Source organism: Nilaparvata lugens, chromosome 1 (genome assembly GCF_014356525.2).
Source record: "Nilaparvata lugens isolate BPH chromosome 1, ASM1435652v1, whole genome shotgun sequence".
Classification (NCBI taxonomy): Eukaryota; Metazoa; Arthropoda; class Insecta; order Hemiptera; family Delphacidae; genus Nilaparvata; species Nilaparvata lugens.
Window position 1 is genome coordinate 29,366,893 of NC_052504.1, and position 23,139 is coordinate 29,390,031.

Here is a 23,139-nt window from a genome sequence, read left to right on the forward strand (position 1 = left end):
GGTGTGTTTGTATATTTCGAACTGTTCTAGTACATTTAATTTTCTGTTTTTGTGGGAATAGTGGAGTATTTCGAGGTTGTTGTCTATGTCAGGGTGTGTGTGGTCAGTGGAGATAATGTGTTCTGCAAAGGTGGAATGAGAGGACGGATGGGTAATGGCTCTTGTGTGTTCTTTGAATCTTATATTGAAATTTCTAGCTGTTTTACCTATGTAGAATTTGCTGCAATCTCTACAATTTAAGCTTATAAATTCCTGGTCTATTGTATTGATTTTGAGAGATGTTGTGTGGGGACAAGAGTTTTTTTTTGTGAGTTTTTTGTTCTGTATGCAACCTTGTATTTTATTTTCTTGAATGATGCTGCTATTTTGTAAGTTTTATTGTTGTGGTATGTGAGGGTGACGAATGCTGTATGATTATCAGTGTTGTATTTGTCAGAGTTTTGCGGATTGTTCTTGTTGTTTTTGATTTTTTGTAGTAGTTTGTCAATCATTGAGGGTTTGTATCCATTTTGTTGTGCAATATATTTTATTGTGTGCAGTTCAGTGTTGTAATCTGTGGTTGTCATTGGGATATTTATTAATCTGTATAGCATGTGGTTGTAGGCTGCAAGTTTGTGTTGGATAGGGTGATTTGAAGTGCAATGGATTGTGATGTCGGTTGTTGTGGGCTTTCTGTATATTTTGAATGTTTTGAATGATTGGTTCTGTTTTGTGATGGTGATATCCAGGAAATTTATGCTGTTGTTGGTTTCTAATTCAAGTGTGAACGTCAAATTTGGGTGTATGCGGTTGAGGTGGGTGTGTAGTGTTTCACTGACAAAGGACAAATCACTGTGATAATAAAACAAGATGATCTAAACTCAAAAGTAGAGCAATTCATCACAAACAACAACATTATTGAACTAGAACATGACCCCACTCTCAAATACCAGGCTCAAATAAAGAATGCCATCAACCAGACCCAACATATTATACCACATACCAACAAAAAACACCTCATAAACATAAACCCATCAGCCCCCAAATTGAACGCCCTACCCAAGATCCACAAACCTGATGTACCCATTCGACCTCTAATTAACCACACACAAGCCCCGGCCCACAACCTAGCAAAACATCTAGATAAAACAATAAGACAACATCTAACATTCCATGAACACACTGCTGTAAAAAACAACATAGAACTAACAAACAAACTTCAAAAAATCCAGATTCCACATAATTCAACATTGGCTTCATTTGACATCTCCAATCTGTACACCAATGTACCTATACAGTGCCCGGCTACCAATTTCTCCTCAATAGGTTGGATAGCATTTCACACCTATTAACCTACAGGAAGTTATCGGCTCCAAAGTGGTAGATTCTTGATAAACTATGAATGGATCTATCGCCTATGAATGAGAAATCCAGTTTTCAGAGCAAACCAACTTATAATCTTCAGAAGAATTTTGGCAATATACAACACAAATCCACAAAACAATACCTTACACACTTAAACATCCTAGCTCATTACAAGCTAAAATACTTATCCAGTTTATATAGTTGAAAACAATGGCTATAGGCTTGTAGACACACAAATCAAAATACACAAAACTTAGAACACCATACAACTGTTCAAAACTCAATTTAAAACATTAAAATTTCAATTAAACAGAAAAATATTCAGAGAGCACAAAATTAGAACACATAGCCAGCCATCATTTTTAGAGAAGAACAAACAAGTCAGAGCAAAAACCACACCTCAAAATCAGTGATGACTTCATGATCACGTCACCGATATTAAGTACATTCACTGTATGTCCTTGTGGACGCGTTCCACGTATGCCTCGGCATTCAAAAAGCTATCTGATTTGCAGACGACACGAAGACAATATGGTAGATGTATTTTCCACATCATGACAACAATGGCGTCATTCCATCATTGAAGATAATTATTGCAAAATGCAGCTGTTTCATTTATTTCAATGACTTGTATAATAAAATCGAAAATAAAACTTAACAAACGATATTGGTGGGTTGAACGATTGTAGGTTGAAGTAAGGAAATAAATTATTGCTACATGACTAGATTGTCAATTCAAACTTTATTAGGATGTCAAAACATTATTTTTTAATATACTGAATATAATTCAACTAGTTATCCAAACAAATGATACCATCATGAGGGAAGCAATAACTTTACAAGAACGATTGGCCCTAACTTTGAGATTCTTGGCATTAGGCGATTCATTTGTTGGTTTCCAATATCTATTCTGAATCTCAAAAAAGAAAATTTCTTCAATAATTCTAAAAGTTTTGTTAACCTAATCAAAGCATTTAACACTGTCCTACAAAATTGACAGTCTTCTTTAACGAAATTAGCTATAAATTGAATCAAATACTGAATTGCTGCCCATTTTAAACTAACTCTGCTCATACACATGACAAAACAAGATTCTCCAAAAGATTAGATTCAAGATTTACCTTTGGAATACTAGTTCAAGGTTTGAATAAATCTCTCTATGGATAGCCTAGCTATCTAAAACATATAATATCATATTGAAGATTACAATTTTAATTACAAACTCTGATTGATAACATAGGTACCACAAACACAAGATGATTTGATAGGCACAGTAAGATAATAATTATGTGAGCTATACTTTTTTGTAGGAATCCTGTGGAGAAGCTATTTTCACTTAAATTATGCAGTTCTTTATTTGTTAATCATGATACAAATTATATACTCCATGCCTGTTTCTATTTAAATATTTGACAATCCACATATCCTACAAAATTACAAAAATTACTCCATGCCTGTTTCTATTTAAATATTGACAATCCACATATCCTACAAAATTACAAAAACCTACAATTTACATTAGTTATTGGATCACAATTTGATTTGTCATTCATTTTCATTAACCTAAAGCCTTGTACACACGTCCGTACAGATTCGCGTGAACAACCGTATGCACACCTGCCTCGGCATTCACTGTACGTCCTTGTGGACGCGTTCCACGTATGCCTCGGCATTCAAAAAGCTATCTGATTTGCAGACGACACGAACACATGATAGATGTAAATTTTCCACATCATGACAACAATGGCGTCATTCCATCATTGAAGATAATTATTACAAAATGCAGCTGTATAGTTTATTTCAATGACTTGTATAATAAAATCGAAAATAAAACTCAACAAACGATGTTGGTGGGTTGAACGATTGTAGGCTTAAGTAAGGAAATAAATTGCTACATGACATAAGATATGGGATTGTCAATTTAAACTTTATTTGGATGTCAAAACATTATTTTGTTTATATACTGAAACTAATTCAACTAGTTATCCAAACAAATGATACCATCATGAGGGAAGCAATAACTTCACAAGAACGATTGGCCCTAACTTTGAGATTCTTGGCATTAGGCGATTCATTTGTTGGTTTCCAATATCTATTCTGAATCTCGAAAGGAAATTTCTACAATAATTCCAGAAGTTTTGATGACCTAATCAAAGTACTTAACACTGTCCTACAAAATGACAGTCTCCTACAACGAAATTAGCCACAAATTGAATCAAATACTGAATTGCTGCCCATTTTAAACTAACTCTGCTCATACACATGACAAAGCAAGATTCTCCAAGAAATCAGCTTCAAGATTTACCTTTAAGGAATACTAGTTCAAAGTTTGAATAAATCTCTCTATGGATAGCCCAGCTATCTAAAACATATAATATCATATTGAGGATTACAATTTTAATTACCAACTCTGATTGATAACATAAAACAAACACAACATGATTCGATAGCCACAGTAAGATAATATGTGAGCTATACTTTTTTGTAGGAACCCTGTAGAGAAGCTATTTTCACTTAAATTATGCAGTTCTTTATTTGTTAATCATGATAAAAATTATATACTCCATGCATGTTTCTATTTAAATATTTGATAATCCACATATCCTACAAAATCACAAAAATCCTACAATTTACAATTAGTTATTGGATCACAATTTGATTTGTCATTCATTAACCTAATTCATTGGTATTAGGTTATGACGCCTTCAATGTTTACGTTTTGCCTCACACGTATGGCAAAAACGCGTCCACACGTACATTCAATGCTCGCCCGAGGCGCCTTTGAGCACGCCAAAATACCGACAGGGTTCCGGTTCGCCCACATGCCTCAGCGAAGTGTCCACACGTGCGAATGCAAGCCCATACACGTAAGCTCACCCGAGGCAAACGTACGTGTGTACACCGTTTAATTCATTGGAATTAAGCCTTGTACACACGTCCGTACAGATTCGCGCGAACAATCGTATGTACATATGCCTCAACATTCACTGTACGTCCTTGTGGACGCGATCCACGTATGCCTCAGCATTCAAAAAGCTATCTGATTTGCAGACGACACGAAGACATGGTAGATGTAGATTTTCCACAACATGACAACAATGGCGTCATTCCATCATTGAAGATAGTTATCACAAATTGCAGCAGTATCATTTTATTTCAATGACTTATATAATAAAATCAAAAATAAAACTTGACAAACGATGTTGGTGGGTTGAACGATTGTAGGTTGAAGTAAGGAAATAAATTGCTACATGACATAATATTGACAATTCAAACTTTCTTAGGTTGTCAAAACATTATCTTGTTAATATACTGAATCTAATTCAACTAGTTATCTAAACAAAAAATGATATCATCATGAGGGAAGCAATAGCTCCACAAGAACGATTGGCTCTAACTTTGAGATTCTTGGCATTAGGCGTTCATTTGTTTGATGACCTAATCAAAGCACTTAACACTGTCTCACAAAATTGACAGTCTTCTTTAAGGAAATTAGCCATAAATTGAATCAAATACTAAATTGCTGCCCATTTAAACTGACTCTGCTCATACACATGACAAAACAAGATTCTCCAAAAGATTAGCTTCAAGATTTACCTTCAAGGGAATACTAGTTCAAAGTTTGAATAAATCTCTCTATAGATAGTCTAGCTATCTAAAACATATAATATCATATTGAAGATTACAATTTTAATTAACAACTCTGATTGATAACATGAAACAAACACAAGATGATTTGATAGCCACAGTAAAATAATATTTGAGCTATACTTTCTTGTAGGAACCCTGTAGAGAAGCTTTTTTCACTTAAATTATGCAGTTCTAAATTTGTTAATCAAGATACGAATTATATACTCCATGCATGTTTCTATTTAAATATTTGACAATCCACATATCCTACAAAATAACAAAAATCCTACAATTTACAATTAGTTATTGGATCACAATTTGATTTGTCATTCATTAACCTAATTCATTGGAATTAGGTTATGACGCCTTTAATGTTTACGTTTTGCCTCACCCGTATGGCAAAATCGCGTCCACACGTACATTCAATGCTCGCCCGAGGCGCCTTTGAGCACGCCAAAATACCGACAGGGTTCCGGTTCGCCCACATGCCTCAGCGAACAGTGTCCAGACGTGCGAATGCAAGCCCATACACGTATGCTCACCCGAGGCAAACGTATATGTGTACACCGTTTTACAGTACTATAATACAAATTTACAGTACATAATGTGGCATTCAAGTACTGTAGTGAGGTCCACAATAAAATGACAGTGGAAAAAGATAGGAGAACAACGTTGCCGATTCTCCGCCTCACTATAAAATTCTCCGCCTTCTATAGATAAAATAAGATTGAGTATTTCGAACAGGAATAAACAGCTAATATTACATATATGATTTAGATGTGACATATGATTTAAATTACATATTAATTTCCGATGTTATTATATTATAATTTTGCAAATTACAAAGTTGGGTCCAGACAAGGTAAACTGGAAAAAGCTTCAATTACTTCAACGAAATTTAAGCATGCATTATTCCCTGTAATATTGATCTCACAACTTTTTTTATATCTGATCTTGAAGGTGTGACATAATTGGTAAAAAACCGTTCGCCTCTAATTTTTTGCTTTTCTTGTTCTTATAATTAGAAAACGTTGAAAAAACATTCTGATATAAGCTTATAGAGCATTAATTCTTCACAGGTTGATGTTTAATTTAACAATCATCGCTTGGACTTTAAGTTATATTATACTCTTCGCAGAATTCAATAACGGCTACTCTCTGTTTGAGCAATTTCCAATTTTCAAAACATGCTTTTAAACATAGCGCTCTCAGAAGAATTAAATTAATATTTCATATGAAAGAAAATAAGTTGATAATATAATTATTTGACAATTTTCCAGGTAATTTGAAAAATTTATTCAACAGATAAAATTGTTTATTACTTGGTAATCTTTAAAAATATTTATATTTTTACATCACTGATTAGACAGCTGAGCACGTACCAGCATTGACTGGCCGATCACCTGGAGAAAGCAGACGACAACATCAGATGTTCCCGGTACCCAGTTGAGTGAGGATGTCAGTTACTCGATCTTTTTTTCGTAAAATTATATGCTAGTGCATTTTATTCTCATTTTAAATTCAATTAGTATAGTTTGTAATCACATTAAGTGATAATTTAGTATTCAGTAATAGATTGTACAACAGAGTAAACTTTATCCTACGCTAATTCATGGATTGAAGGTTAGTTGAAGTCACTTTTTCATTCAAAAGAAATATTAACTCTGAAACTTAACTTTAATTCTTTTGAAGCTTTTCATTTTAGCCGATTGTTATTTGTTTTTCATCCAAGTCTAGTTTTTAAATACCTCATAATATAATGATTTTTTATTCCAATACCGTACTTCTAGTTTTTTAATTAACTATTTTGAGCCCAGCTTAAAGTTTAGATATCTTTTAAATTTTGAGATACTTGAGTAATCATTTTGATCATTCTATATTTTTTAATCCATTCTATATGAACAATTCTTATCACTCTTTTTTTTCCTATCACATACTTTTCTTAATTATTTAAAAGAAATTCTATCAATCTCGAGTAAGTTATATAAATTCTATTTCTATAATGTAGTTCATTCTATTAAAAATGCTCCATCACAAAATCTTGAAAATGTTTTTATAGCCTAGTAATTTTTTTTATTGAAATGCTTTAGCCTACAAGTAGTTTGGATTCAAAACTAAAATAATTGTGTAAAACGGATGAGCGTGCCATCTCATGGCTGGAGGGGACTGTGGGAGAGCTTGGCATTTGACCAACCAAAAATGAAGAAAGCCCGACGAGACATATTTATGTTGAATATTATAAACCCTATTTGTACGTTTGATTCATTAGTTTGTCTATAAGTTGTTGTTTGTGTGTTTTATTAATGAACTGGGCCTGAAAAAAGCATAAGCATATATATATATATATATATCTATATATATATATATATATATATATATATATATATATATATTGATGGTTCAGAGTTCTATTGTTTTTATTCATGAATTAAAATTGTTTGGAGGAAGATATTTATATATTATTATTAAGTTATGTTATTTTAACGTTAAAGAATAGACGAGATTTACACAAATTTGACAAGATAGGCTACATGAAACAAGGGACAAGTAGGCCTAAAGTACAAACGATTGAAGAAGTTGAAGTGAAATGAAGATCTCTGACAAAAAAATACAGTACTTTAAGAAACAGAGTAAATGGCTGAAATACCATACTTTGAAACAAAATGTGGTTCTAACATGGTATCCAATATACAGCAAACATGAACTGGCTAATTAATTTACAAAAACAATATTCATGACAAGGTTCCCTACATAGACGTAATCCACGTATAAGCTTAATTTGACCCACAAAGTCTCCAAATAGGACACAATTAATCGAAAATCCACTTAACTAAATAGGGAAATAGAACAGTGGCTTGCCTGCATTGTGCTCTCCGGTTACTCAACAAAATTTATTTCTAGGTTACACAATGCTAAAACTATTCCAAAATTACAAGATCATAAGTGGAAATTATGTTTGATTAATACTTCTTAAATTTGAAGTATTGATAAATTTACAACACTATACCAATACTGAATTATATTAAAAATTAGAAAACTTTTGGAAACATGTGTTCTAATAACAACAAAGCAGAAAGCAGCCGACAGTAAAGTGGATAAAGACAGAATGCTCTCCTGACGTTCTCCGTTGTGCGTTGCATGAAACAGCAATATTTTGGTGCACACTGAAAAGACTGAATCCTAACACAACACCATAATGCGCATGTGTAGTAACGTTTTCATTTAATTAGTTCTTTAAGGGAGTTTGCACAGTGTAAGTTTTAGCTAAAGCTTAAACCAAATCTGGGGTGCATACCAACTGACCCAATTCCCATTTGACCCAACCTACCACTTGACCCAATTTTTTTAAATCGAGAAAAGCCGCGAAACCACTTGACCCAATAGACATCTGACCCAATATACCATTTGCCCCAATATTATAAACATCACAAAACAATCTGACCCAATTGACATCTGACCCAACCTACCACTAGACCCAACTACTGTGCTGCGCTCTCGTGGCATAGTTTATGGTGTGCAAAACATCAATGCCTTCTTGATGAGTGGTACTCCTTTGACAACTTCAATAAATAACTCAACTGAGAAATGCAGTCTCATAAGTACCGGTAACCGAGAATTGTAGGGTACTATATCATGAGATTATTTGATTTTTTTACAAATTTCGTTTTGCAAATTGTTTATTTCTCAGTAAATAAATAGTACAACCAGAAACATAGCTTCTGAAATATTCATAAAACTATGTAGGTAGGCTACTCTAAATCGATGTATTCTAGAAACACTTATCCAAATTTACTGAGGGAAGAAACTTGTGAGGAAATTTTTTAAGGCAGATTCCATCAAAGTCATTCTCTACAATTATTTATGTTGTAGGTTTTAACCTAGGTTATAAGGAATGTCCATAAATATTCATTTCCAATTTCTATTTCTAATACAGTAACTCAATTCCATTGTCTTACAGAACTTATATCGTGAGCTGTAGGATACCTGTCAACAGCTTTTTTCTGACTTAATAAAAACTATGATAGCAACAATAGACTACAATACTTGGAGTAAGGTAAAATCTAGTTGTGAAAAGTTACCTATATCAAATTGAATAATCATCAATCATTTACTGATTGATAAGATGCTTTTATGGTGATTTTACCAAATCTAATAACCTCATCCAAATTTAATAATACAGATCTAACCTCAAAATCACAAAATAACACAAATCTAACCTCAAAGATAACAAGAACTGTCAAAACAGTTGTGCTTGGTTTCAAGGCCTTCTAGACTTTTACCTGAAGAGTAGACCGTAGGTAGAGAGTAACCAAGCCTGGAACATTGCAGACGTTTTGCCAGAGCGCAGCACAGTAGTTGGGTCAAGTGGTAGGTTGGGTCAGATGTCAATTGGGTCAGTTGGTTTTTTGATATTCATAGAGTTGGGACAAATGGTATATTGGGTCAGATGTCTATTGGGTCAAATAGTTTCGCGGTTTCTCTCTATTTTAAAAAATTGGGTCTAGTGGTAGGTTGGGTCAAATGGGAGTTGGGTCAGTTGGTTGAGCCCCGCCCATACACGTATGCTCACCCGAGGAAACGTACGGGTGTACACCGTTTAGTGAATTAGGTTATATCCTTAGACCATTTATAGAATAGACACGTTGGAAAGCCTAGCCTCTGAAGCCAACATCTAACTGTCAAATCTGCCCACCTTGGCGTCACAAACCAAGCTAACAGTAACAACAATGTATTAGGGAACTATAAATAGTCTTTATAGTTCCTTACAATGCATTGTTCAACAACAATGTAAGTTAAACACCACAAACACCTACACAGCAAACTTTTGTGACGTTAAGGTGGGCGGATTTGGCAGTTAGATGTTGGCTAAGGAACTATAAAGACTGGGTACACGCAGTCGCCATTTTGAGTCATAGCATAGCATTCGTTTCAACGGCTTGTATTGCTTTGCTTTTTACAGTGGTGATTATATTTTGATATTTTTAATAATTCTAATTCATTATGGTAGGGTGCTCGGCAATAAATTGTGCCAATAAAACAGATTTAATAAGGGTTTCGCTTGTTTAAATTTCCTACAGATGAAAAAATAAAGGCAATTTGGTTTCAGATTTATTACTCTACATTGAAAGCATTTTCTATTTTACTAATTGATTATCTAAAAACAATATTACATTATTAATTGACAATTATAATGTGAACTTACAAACTGTAGGCTACCATACCTATTATAAGGTACCTAATATAGGTAAGTGTTGAAGCTGAGCAGTAGCTTGGTTTACAATATTATCACTAGTTTATAGGCTTACTTACAAATTCTCCTTGATATCATGAACTCTATAATGAATATTAATATTGTCTTCAAAAAATACCGATCCTAGTGGCTAAGAAGACTCACTATTACAATATACTTGTAACGGCAAGTCTTTCAAGCTTGTGCGAGCTACAGTAGTATTATAACCCAGGCCTATATCTTTTTCTCATCCAAAATCGGACTGATATGAATAATATTTACTGGCCTACTGTGGTATTGGTGATTTTTACATCTAATAATAATCTATGCAGTAGTGAGTAGATTATTAATTATTATGATTGATAGAAAATTTTTCCTGAAGACTGCGCCATTTGAAAACTAATAATGTTGAGGCACAGGGTTGAAGTACTACAGCTGGTCTAGTTTTGTACGGTACCGGATTTGTTTAATTTAATACAAATTATTTCATTTTGTTTATTTGTTTATTACATTTCCAACGGTATTACCAATTTCAAAAGAATACAAGACAAATATAAATATGAGATACATAACATAAAGACTGTGTATTGTTTGTTCTGAACAATACGTTCATTTTTGAATGTATCCTTGTTGGAAAAATATTCTCATCAATTTATGAGCCACTTCAGTTCTTTAGTGATGTCAATGTAAATTCTGTCCAAAACCATACAACATAGCGTATACGGATATAATTCAAATTTGGCTCCTTCTTCTGTGACTCAAAATGGCGACTGCGCCACTTCGCGTACCTGGTATTTATAGTTCCCTAATGTTGGCTTCATCGACTTTCAGTATGAATATACAATGGGCCAAAGACCTAAAAGATGCAACCGATGTCTAGTGCTTTGGATTATCTTCGTGCACGAGAGCCTTTCTCGATAGTGGTGGGGATGAAGGGGAAGTTGTTGTAGTAGAGAGGGGATGCTTCGTGCACGAGAGCCTTTCTCGATAGTGGTGGTGGTGGTGATGAAGGGGAAGTTGTTGTAGTAGAGAGGGGATGCGCACAAGTGGATCAACGACAAACTGAGTCGAAACACATTTCACCCCAACGACTAACTGGGCTAACGACAAACAGCTGTCGTAATGTTCGATGTTTTGTCCAGAAAATATGTACCTCACGTATAACCCTTAAACAAAACTTATAGGGGCTATATTACTGTGGCTATCTACTGGGCTATATTACTGTGCCCTTAATCAGTTTTCTACTGTGTGTGACGTCTATAAAGAGTCCAAAGGGTGGACTATGCAGACTATCAATGCCAATTATAAATAATTATTATTAATAAAGGAAACAGAAAAAAACGATATTGTGAATGTTGATCTCATTAGTTGAGTTGTACAAGAAAAAATGTGACTCAACTACTAATATCAAGTGTTCAATATTTATTTGTCCATAACGAGCTTCGAGATATTATCAATGTTTTAACACTATAACCGACTGTAGAACATTGTTTTTAAGTGAAATATATGAATATTTAACTCACCGACTGTAGCATGCTTTCAGATGACATGCTCTCATTATCAACATGACTTGAATTTCACCTAAAAACTATTAAATTATTAAGGATGATGATGAGAGATGACTACATTTTAGGTAGTCGGGACCGACGGTTTATCGTCTCCTCTGAAAGACGGGGTGACAGATATTTTCTATTTTGCTGTGGTCAAAAACTTTTGCCCTGGTCAAGATTCCAACTCAGGTTCTCTTGATTATTCTATTTATTTATATTTTTTACAAAGAAACACTGATTGGGAAAGAAAAACTAAGGATACTCCTTGTACTATTTCTCTCGCAAAGAGATAGGTAACATTTTAAAAGTCCAAAATGACGAATGAATTAAGATGGGTTCCGAGCAAACTATTGAGTAGTTTTCATTATATTTATATATTTTTGGGGGGAAAATACTACTTGTAATAATTACTGTAGTTGAAAGTATGAAAGCCAATGAAATTCATAATTCATTGCATTAACTATGCATTCATTCATAACTCTACCTTCATTGTATTATCATTTATCCCATCATCATCATCACCTAGGCTTAAAGTACTTCTAGAAAGTCGCCTTTGTAAAATAATAAATAAATAATTTCTTAGTTGTAATCTAGACACAGTGTTTCCGGTCAAGATTCCAACTTAGGTTCTCTTGATTATTCTATTTATTTATATTTTTTACAAAGAAGCACTGATTGGGAGAGAAAAACTAAGAATACTCCTTGTACTATTTCTCTCGCAAATTTAGATAGGTAACATTTTAAAAGTCGAAAATAGGGTTATGATTTTACTTTACTAAAATTTAGTCCATTTTCACTCAAAAACGACGAAAACTAAGATTTTTAAATTTTGACGGTTGAAAACAGAATAAAAAACAAAAATATCACACTCAAATCACCATTAATTGGAAAATTTTTGTGTAATTTTTGAATTAAATTTATTGGATCGGCTTGTTATCACTTACTCCAATTAGCCACCCAATTGTGTTCCCCAATTATGATAATTACTATACTTATGAAAGGTATTGTAATCATATACTTCTTGAAATATATACCTGGTTAAAAGGATAATATGGCCCTTGGAAGAGGTTTTTAGAAAGCACAACACAGAAGTCTAGAATGTTCTATTTAATTCAATGACAATTATTGTAATTATCATAATGAATGGTAATTAAACAAGAAGAATATTGACACAATGGTGAATCTGTAACCTATTGCTGATGTTGTGAGGTAAATGGGGTGAGACGTATTGCATAATATGAATAGCTGAGTAGAGTAATGAAAACAAAAATATAAATATAGGACTACATACTGGTATTATATAAAATAAGATTATGACTGTCTTGTTTATACATTTATTATAATCTAATTTCTGTGAAGAACAATCGGCCTAACTCTGATAAAAATTCCAATGTACATTCTTATAATACCAGACATAAAGATAATACAACGAAGCCTACTGTTGTCTAAATCCTTGAAAGAATTGAAGGAAGGACTGCACATTTATTATAATTTAATTTCTGTGAAAAAAAATCTGCCTAACTCTGATGAAAATTCCAATGTAGCCTACATTCCTAATACTAGACATAAAGATAATACAACTAAGCCTACTGTTAGTTATCTAAATCCTTAAAAACGATTGAAGGAAGGACTGCACATTTATTATAATTTAATTTCTGTAAAAAACAATCTGCCTAACTCTGATGAAAATTCCAATGTACATTCCTAATACTAGACATGAAGATAATACAATTAAGCCTACTGTTAGTTATCTAAATCCTAAAAAACGATTGAAAGAAGGACTGCACATTTATTATAATTTAATTTCTGTGAAGAACAATCGGCCTAACTCTGATGAGAATTCCAATGTACAATCTTATAATACCAGACATAAAGATAATACAACGAAGCCTACTGTTAATTGTCTAAATCCTTGAAAGTATTGAAGGAAGGACTGCTTTATTTTAACCTCAGAGACAGACTCTATCTTTATTTAACCTATTATTTATTTTGTCTATATTTAACCTATAGAGACAGACTCTAGCTTTATTTTTACCTCACTTTATTACAACACACTGCTAGTGCTAGTGCTACACCACACCACAGTGGCTACACTGACCACATGACAAATCGATATATATATATCGATAAGTTCGACTTATCGACTATCATACAGTTCCAACGCCATCCCCACCACTATCGGGAAAGGCTCTCGTGCACAAAGATAATCGAAAGCACTAGACATGACATCAGTATTTCAGTAAAGATGCATACCTCTTTAAACGACTTTGCAATGGGCCGTGTCTAATCTATAACTGGTCTAAGGTTATATAGAGAAACAATAGCTTATGTTGCTATCGTTCTTCCTACTTGGTGGGTTTATTCTTATAAATAAGACCTTCTTTAGCAGAAGACCAATCAAACACAAAGACATAACATTGATAAATTCGTTTAAAACAGAAAGTTGAAACAATTAATAGTATGGTTAGGCTATTCATCACTGTACCAGGTAAGATTAACATAATATTGCCTAGGCCCTATTTGAAATAAATTTTAGATTTTAACATCTGAAATGTACCTTAAAAACAAGTATTGCTAATTATATAAAACAGTCACTTTTAGTTTTAATAAAACCAAACGATTTCCCGATCTATGGACCGTGGCAATTAACTTACACTGGATAAGTACCTAATAACGTAAATGCTTGTCACTTCCTATAATTTTTGCCTGTCCATACACAGGTAGGCTACAACAAATCGGGACCTGATTAGGAAACTTAGATACTGTAATCTTAAATATTGAATAGTCTACCTACCCACTGAAAAATGTTATGATAAAACATGTAAATAAGAAAATTAGGATTATTAGAATCTGTTGTATTTTTCAGCCTACAGAAAGAACGGTAGAGTTAGGAATACATTAGTTATTAGTCAATCTAAAGATAAACAAAATTAATACGAACATATGAACATAAGCCATTGAACAAGATCAAAATGTAATCTATGTGCATCTACTATTTTCTCAATAGAGTTTATTGAAGTAGGGCAAGTAGCCTATTGCATTTTAGGAATTGATGGAAAAGTATAAATTTGGTCAGAATATTGAATAATACACGTTAGGCTACCTATCATCTAAGCTACTTATTATCTTGTAGTGAACTCAACTACAATACAACCTATTTGTCGGACTATGTGTCTAACCTTATCTAAATCTGGGAGAGGAATAGCACAAGGTTGACTTGATTTTTCTTCTATCATTTGATGATGTAGGCCTACTTAGTGTATCAATCAATAAATAATCAATATTCTCTTTTTTTCTCGTTATAGGTTTTGCATTATATAGCATGCTTTAGGTTGCATATAAAGCTTCACGTTGTAACACCTGACTCCTGTCTCACTCAGGATTGAACACCTCAAAACCAAATCCAAAAAATAGGTTTTGAAAACGGATTTTTTAAAAGAATCATTGAAATACGCATGATACAGGTTGCCTACTGTATTGTCATATAAACTCTTAGCAGCTCTAGAAACAGTTATTTTTCTTTTTTCAGAGAATAAGAGGCTGATTGAGCTATGGTTGAAACTTGCTGCTGGGTCTATCTTGCTAGTTTATGGCTGGTGATCACAGTATCTGGTGAGCTTTCTTGTAATTAACAACCTATCAAATTATGTTGATGTATAAAAATCCTCTCGATGCTGTATAAAAATTACAAATTGCTTTCAATACCAATAATAATAGAGTTTCGCATTATCGTGTTATCAGATGTGCACGCTAAACTGTCGGTCCCGGCTGAAGTACGACAGTCGTAAGGCCCATTGATGGCTTAAATATATTCAGGCGGTGAGACCTTCCCGCAAGAGACTCCCCACCAACAAAAGCCACACGAATTTATTTTTTTTTTTAGAGTTTTGCATTCGAACATTACAATACTGCCTTGATCTCCTATTGGAGGCCACCCGGAACATTCATATTGTTGGTGTTTCCAAAACAAATTTTTGAGGCAGGACCGTTCTTCATTGGTTGGGTTCTGTAGATGTTCCCTACTAATTGTTTGTTAGCCTGGGTACACACGGGCCAATAGGCCATTAATTTCGATTAGTTCCACGACTTCCATTTCGTGGAGTCAATATTATAAACCCCACCTAACAACTAAGAAGACATTATTATCAGCTATAGACACAAAAAAACGTTCATTGTACAACTACTAACAGCTATGTATCATTCTTTAATTGATAGATAAGAAAATGTTTCTTTGGAGTACTCCAAGCCCAACACCTGATTACGGCATACCATGGCCTCTTCCACAGCCATATCAATTATAGTGCATGGGGTCATGCAGCAGGCTGTAGGAGGATCTTGCTTCTGCTTATATATATACCTTATATACCTCCTTCTTCATCCATTACCCACATCTGTGGGATCGATGGCGTCATTATACAATAAAAACAACACTTTCATACTCAAGTCAAGATCAAGATGGCAGAAAGTGACTAAGTAGTTAAAATTTGAGTCAGATCATCACTCATGTATTCACGCACTTCATAGTAGGCTCTGACTCTCATAAATCCGGTCACCACTCTCTCAAAAAAAAACAAAGAAGGTTCCCCGGATCATCACCTCATCTCATCGGCTGGAGCATTGTGCGCCAATCTTTAGGAGGCTGAGGATTATGACGGTCTATAGCCAGTATCTCTTTAGTTCCCTGTTACTGTTGAGAAGATCAACAGATGTACTGTTGAGGACATCATACCTTTCAGCACAGAGGTCATGCACATAGTCACACAACACAAGGAGGAGGAATGACATCAATTTGCCTCAGGCCAGACTGACTCGATCTCATAATAGCTTCCCTGTCCGTGCACTTCACATTTACAACAGGATGACGGTGTATTTCCGTGAACAGGAGAAAAAAATCTTCAAGAAGGCACTTCTTGAGAAGCTTGTGAGTCTGGCTCTCTACTCCCTGGATGAAGAGTCAATCCAATGTTTTCTGAGATCTATGACTGACCTCCCATCTTGATCTCAGTCCAGTTATCAAATTTTAAGTTTTATTTTTTATGACACAATCTATCCAGCAAGTGCTGGTTATGGATGGAGACTACTGAATTACTGAATGTTACATGGGACAGTAGGCGATGCGAATAACCACCAAACGTGTTCCATTATATAGTTTTCTAATTTCCTTGTCCTATTACCATAGGTAAGGAAAGTATTGCTTTCAAAAAAATTAAGGTACCCCAATTTCCAAATTTCTATACTTTTCAAAGTCCCCTGAGTCCAAAAATAGTGGTTTTTTAAACTAAAAAATGAAAAAAAATTATAATTTTATAAAACTAGAATTAAATCATTTCAACCAAAATAATAATGAATAAGTCATAAATCACATGAAAATAAGCATATGAGCATATATTATATAACTAGCTTACCCGGCGAACTTCGTACCGCCAAAAAGTCAATGTATCTCATTTCACACTTGACTTTATTTGGTGAATCATGAAATTTATCTGACTATCATTATTTTCATTTACATCTAAATATGAACTTCCTATGTGCTTAGTCATGCAACATCTATTATTCCGAAAACATATTCTTCTCAATCAATTGGTAGTAATATCTATCAGTAAAGTGTTGAATTAAAGAAAAAAATATAGGAACAAACAAACACACAAACAGACATTCATTTTTATATATAGAGATACCAACTTGTTTATTACTTTCCTTGCCCTATCACCATCGGTAAGGAAAGTATTGCTTTCCGAAAAAATTAAGGTACCCCAATTTCTAAATTTCTATACGTTTCAAGGTCCCCTGAGTCCGAAAAAGTGGTTTTTGGGTATTGGTCTGTGTGTGTGTATGAGTGTATGTTCGTCTGTGTACACGATATCTCATCTCCTAGTTAACGAAATGACTTGAAATTTTGAATGTATGGTCCTGACACTATAAGGATCCGACACGAACGATTTCGACCAAATGCAATCCAAGATGGCGGATAAAATGGCGAAAATGTTGCCAAAAACAGGGCTTTTTGCGATTTTCTCGAAAACGGCTCTAACAATTTTGATCAAATTCATACCTGGAATAGTCATTGATAAGCTCCATCAACTGCCGCAAGTCTTATATCTGTAAAAATTTCAGGAGCTCCGCCTCATCTATGCAAAGTTTGATTTTAGATTCTCAATTGGCAGCCTTCATATACAATTTAAACAAAAAATTGTGGAAAAGATTGAGCATGAAAATCTCTGCAATTAATGTCTAGTAACATTTCCACCTCAAATTGTAAATAAGCTTGAAATTTGAGAAAATGTGATTATTAAATTGCAAACTGTTAGTTCTATCAAATCATTCACTACGAAGAGATAGCAGACCTCGTGTGTCTTCAGCGTTATTATCTTATCACCAGTTGTCTCATATCTTTGAATAGTAGATTTGAGATGCGCGAGAACACTAGCGTCAGGTCATAAATTTTCATAACGGCAAGGAAAGTTGTGTTTTAATTAAAAAGTGTACTTTATGTTTTTATTAATTTCAGTTTTTGGCATGAGATTGAAACAAAAAACTTCACTATTCACCTCCACAAACAAATAAAAAGTAGGTAACTCACCATATACTGTAAAATCAAATCAAATCAAAATTTATTTCCATAAAAACACTTTACAAAACAAAAATTAACTAATAATTTACGGAAAAATAGCACAAGCAAAGAAAAATCTGAGCGCGGAGTGCGAGTTGTGCTTATTTTTTACAATGATGAAAAATACAATACCGTAAATTTTTTGAGTATATTAATTATAAAAACAGAACCAGAAGTAACAATGGCATATCACAATGATAATCTTCTTGTAGCATAAACCTGAGTCACAATGATATAACTTCTACATCAAAAACAACATATATATATATAACAATAGTGAAGCAGTAGACATTACATAACAATAATCGACCTTGTAGGGGGAATTTATTGTAAAAATGTAGGGATATACTCTCCCTTTATTATTTTCCCTCATTTATTTTATTTTTATTTCTGATGGTGATCTGCAGAAACCCTAAAACTCTATTTGTTTTTGTATACTGTATTTATTTTCTATCATGAAATAATATTTCCTGTTTTCATAAAATTTTCTAGATTGAAACAATGTAAATCAATATGATAACAGCAAATACACTGAAGTTTAGATGATTTATTCTCGTATTTATTTTTTTTCCCGATTGAAATTCAGCACATTTATAAAAATCAGTTCTTCATTTATTTAAATTTTTTTATTCTTCAAGATGGCAGCTCACTTTTTAGTTTGAAGCAAATATTGTTAGATAGGGTTACTGTTTTAAGGATTACAATACAGTATTTGCTTTCAACCAATCATCAATTCTCTAGTGTGATATTTTTTGCAGCTCATCTCTACTATTCTCATTGGAACTAAACGCATAATTTTATTCATTCTGTATTTGAATTGTTTCCTGCATACATCTAAGTCTACCCTTTGCTGTTTATCGTTATTGGTCTGTGTGTGTGTATGAGTGTATGTTCGTCTGTGTACACGATATCTCATCTCCCAGTTAACGAAATGACTTGAAATTTTGAATGTATGGTCCTTACACTATAAGGATCCGACACGAACGATTTCGATCAAATGCAATCCAAGATGGCGGATAATATGGCGAAAATGTTGCTAAAAACAGGGCTTTTTGCGATTTTCTCGAAAACGGCTCTAACAATTTTGATCAAATTCATACCTGGAATAGTCATTGATAAGCTCCATCAACTGCCGCAAGTCTTATATCTGTAAAAATTTCAGGAGCTCCGCCTCATCTATGCAAAGTTTGATTTTAGATTCTCAATTGGCAGCCTTCATATACAATTTAAACAAAAAATTCCAAGTGGAAAAGATTGAGCATGAAAATCTCTGCAATTAATGTCTAGTAACATTTCCACCTCAAATTGTAAATAAGCTTGAAATTTGAGAAAATGTGATTATTAAATTGCAAACTGTTAGTTCTATCAAATCATTCACTACGAAGAGATAGCAGACCTCGTGTGTCTTCAGCGTTATTATCCTATCACCAGTTGTCTCATATCTTTGAATAGTAGATTTGAGATGCGCGAGAACACTAGCGTCAGGTCATAAATTTTCATAACGGCAAGGAAAGTTGTGTGAGTGCGCCACACCAGATTTTTTTTGCATTTGAACTTGAAAATGGCCAATGTAGGCCGAAACTAGTTGTTGAAATGTTTTAATTAAAAAGTGCACTTTATTTTTTTATTAATTTCAGTTTTTGGCATGAGATTGAAACAAAAAACTTCACTATTCACCTCCACAAACAAATAAAAAGTGGGTAACTCACCATATACTGTAAAATGAGATTCATCTCTTGAAAGTGAGGTCAATCCTACCCTATTCATACCCTAATTGTACAACTATTCAGAGCAGCAAACCGACTATGTTTTATGAACCGTCTATCATCCTAGCTTCAGCCTCCTTTAAGGCTTTTTACATGCCTTGATGATACCAGCAAGTGCTTCAGACTTGGATTCTGTATGAGCTATTTTACTTTGATAAATTCAATGTAAATTATATTTTCAGGTGACAATCAACTTAAAATCAGGTAGAAAGATTCAAGAAGTCCAATCGCAAAATATGATGATGAGTTTGATCATGATGTTCTCTACCTGGGGATGAACAACTTGCCCTTGAGTGAGAGAGGCCAGTAACTATTGCAGAGCGGATGATCAAGCTAGTGAAGAAAATCCACCACAAGCCCAATAGTGCTATAATTAACATGTGCATCATTCTGCCAAGGAGTGAGAACAGTTTCAAAATTTTTGCGGAAGTGATGAAGAAAGAATAGACTTCTGGAATGGCAAAGCAACCGCGACGAAAGTCATGTATTGACAATTGTGTAAAAGGTATTAGTTTGAAGCATTCAATTTCAATAATTTAATCTATACCACTATGAAAATGAGATGGCATCTGTAGTTTGTCGAGGTGTTCGTTATGCCTAAATGGTATGTGACATTTTGCCCAAAGATGGTTTATATAACCGATGACTGTCATTGACCTATTTTTGTTAAGAAAATCCTTTAAGCCGTTGTCTACACTGAACAAATGTTTGACATACATGTTAAACAAAAAAATACTGTTTTTCCAAACATTTTCAGTATTCACAGCTGTAAAACATAAAACCTGTTCTTCCCACTTACAAATATTTTGTTTGGTGATGCGTCCACACTGGCCATGGGCAAACATTGTTTGTCAAACATAATAAAATTTGCCCAAACTTTTTCAACAAACATGTTTGTAGAACATTTGTTCAGTGTGGACACGGCTTAAAGGATAAGCCCTACTGTCTTCAAAGTTTACATGTTATTTTTATGGAGGAAGTTTTTATTTTGTTTATTATGTCACATGTGTGTATTTAACAAATTAGCTGTTCTAATTATTACATCTAACACCCTTTGGTAGTCATCATGTTAAACATCCACATGTTTACTTGAAAAGGTGATTTTGGTAACATTGGTTTTGGATGATTGGTGTAGAATAAAATTACACATGACACAAACATTTCACTGTTACAAAAATGGACTGTATTATGCAAGAAGATCAATGAAACAAAAGATCTTAATATTACGAGTGTTTCACACTTTCACTCATTATGCGAGAAGATCAATGAAAACAAAAGATCTTAATATTACGAGTGTTTCACACTTTCACTCAAAAATAGTCAAATTGTCTGTACTTCATAGTTCACAACTCATCACCAACTCACCAACCCCAGTTCATGCATAGGCAGCATGGCCAGATGGGGTTTACACAGGAAACTCATAACAGAGCCCTCACAAAATGATACAAAATGGCGATAACATACCCCCCACCTAGAAGGTATGCCTCCTAAATAGAAAAAAAAATAATTTGAAAAATATACAAAGAAAAAAATATACATAAGCAGTAAAAAGTTGAATCAATTGTTAGGAAATGGTAATAAACACAATTTGTTTACTGGTCTTTTGAATTCCCCATTGGTGGTTTTTACTGTAGCTACTCTAACACAATTATCACGTCGCTGGCCCAGTTCAACAGTGCTACAACTCAAAAATCCAAGTTTTGAGAAAAAGGCAATTTAATGTTTCAAATTATTACTGTGAATTATGTATTGCTTCTGGAGGGTTGATTTCTTCCAAGTAGAAGTATAATGTTCATAATTACCACTCGGTAATCTTACAACATTGATTTAATTATTATTTGTTGAGATAATTGTCATTTTTTGAGTTAGTGTTGTTTAGAATTGGTTAATTTTCCAACTTGACATGCATATTTCTTACTTGAAGCTTTATTCCCCTTAATTTCTCAACTCATTGATGGATGTAATTTATGTATTTAAGCCATTTCACATTTACCATACAGTAAAATACAACTCCAAAAATTGAAATTTTACTAGTATTTTCTTGTACAGTATGGTATAGGTCCAATGAAATCTTCCATTACTGTATTGTAAAAGTCTGTATTATAAAGAAATGAGTAAACTCCAATTATTGTAAGTTCATCATCTATCCATCAATGGGTTGAAGTTATGATAATTTTATAAATAATATTAAAATAATGATGAGGTAATGCAATTACCTAAAAATGGGGGGTAGGGAATTTCCTGTAGAGTTTGAGAAAAGAATTTTGATGAAATCAACACAATGTGTTTTATTATGTCATAATAAAAGGCAAAAATGTATATTATAATTTAATTTTTGATATTATTAATTCAAGGAAATAAGATAAAACATTAAATATGAAAAAAGTGATATTTCCAATTAAAATTCATCATCTTCTACGTTTGTATTTGAACTATTGACTCAAATTTTTGTAGAAGTCCCAGTGTACTCTGGGAATCACGTGGGCATCACAGAGATCAAGTAGATTTTTCTTCTTAGGAGCTGGAATCCCCGGTCGGTCTGAATATGCAGGAACCAGTTCACAAGAAGTTTTCATCTTCAACCCTCTGGCTCTCCCCATGATGTGTAATTTCATCCAGTCCTTTTGCTCATACGAGGTTTTGTACAGGATTGTGTTTGGACATTTTTTCTCCACCCTTACACAACATACGTCATGCCAAAGTATTTTTTCCTTCTCTTCATTTATTGAGAAATTTTTCCCCATCTGCTTAGTCAGCAATTTTAAATCAAAAAATTCTGACGTGTCAATTTCTTTCACTTTGAAAGGATTCCCTGTCTTCTTAGGCAACTGAATAATTGTAGTCCATTGTGATGGATGGACAATCGGTCCTCTAGTCAGCATCAGCTTTCTCTCTCTTTCAATCAATGAGTGCATATGGTCTCCCTCATTCTGGGTATGACCAGCAACCAAGTATTTGTGTGTGATTGAATTATATTTCAAATTCCTTACACAATGTGTGTACAAAGAA

General features: G+C 33.6%; 1 long non-coding RNA gene across 1 annotated transcript; it reads left to right on the forward strand.

The window, feature by feature from the left end:
- Window positions 1-14,045: 14,045 nt before the first annotated feature.
- LOC111050552 lies at window positions 14,046-22,152 on the forward strand. The gene is made up of 3 exons (XR_002606052.2): window positions 14,046-14,242; window positions 15,284-15,366; window positions 20,313-22,152. It is a non-coding gene; the product is annotated as an uncharacterized LOC111050552 (long non-coding RNA).
- Window positions 22,153-23,139: the final 987 nt, after the last annotated feature.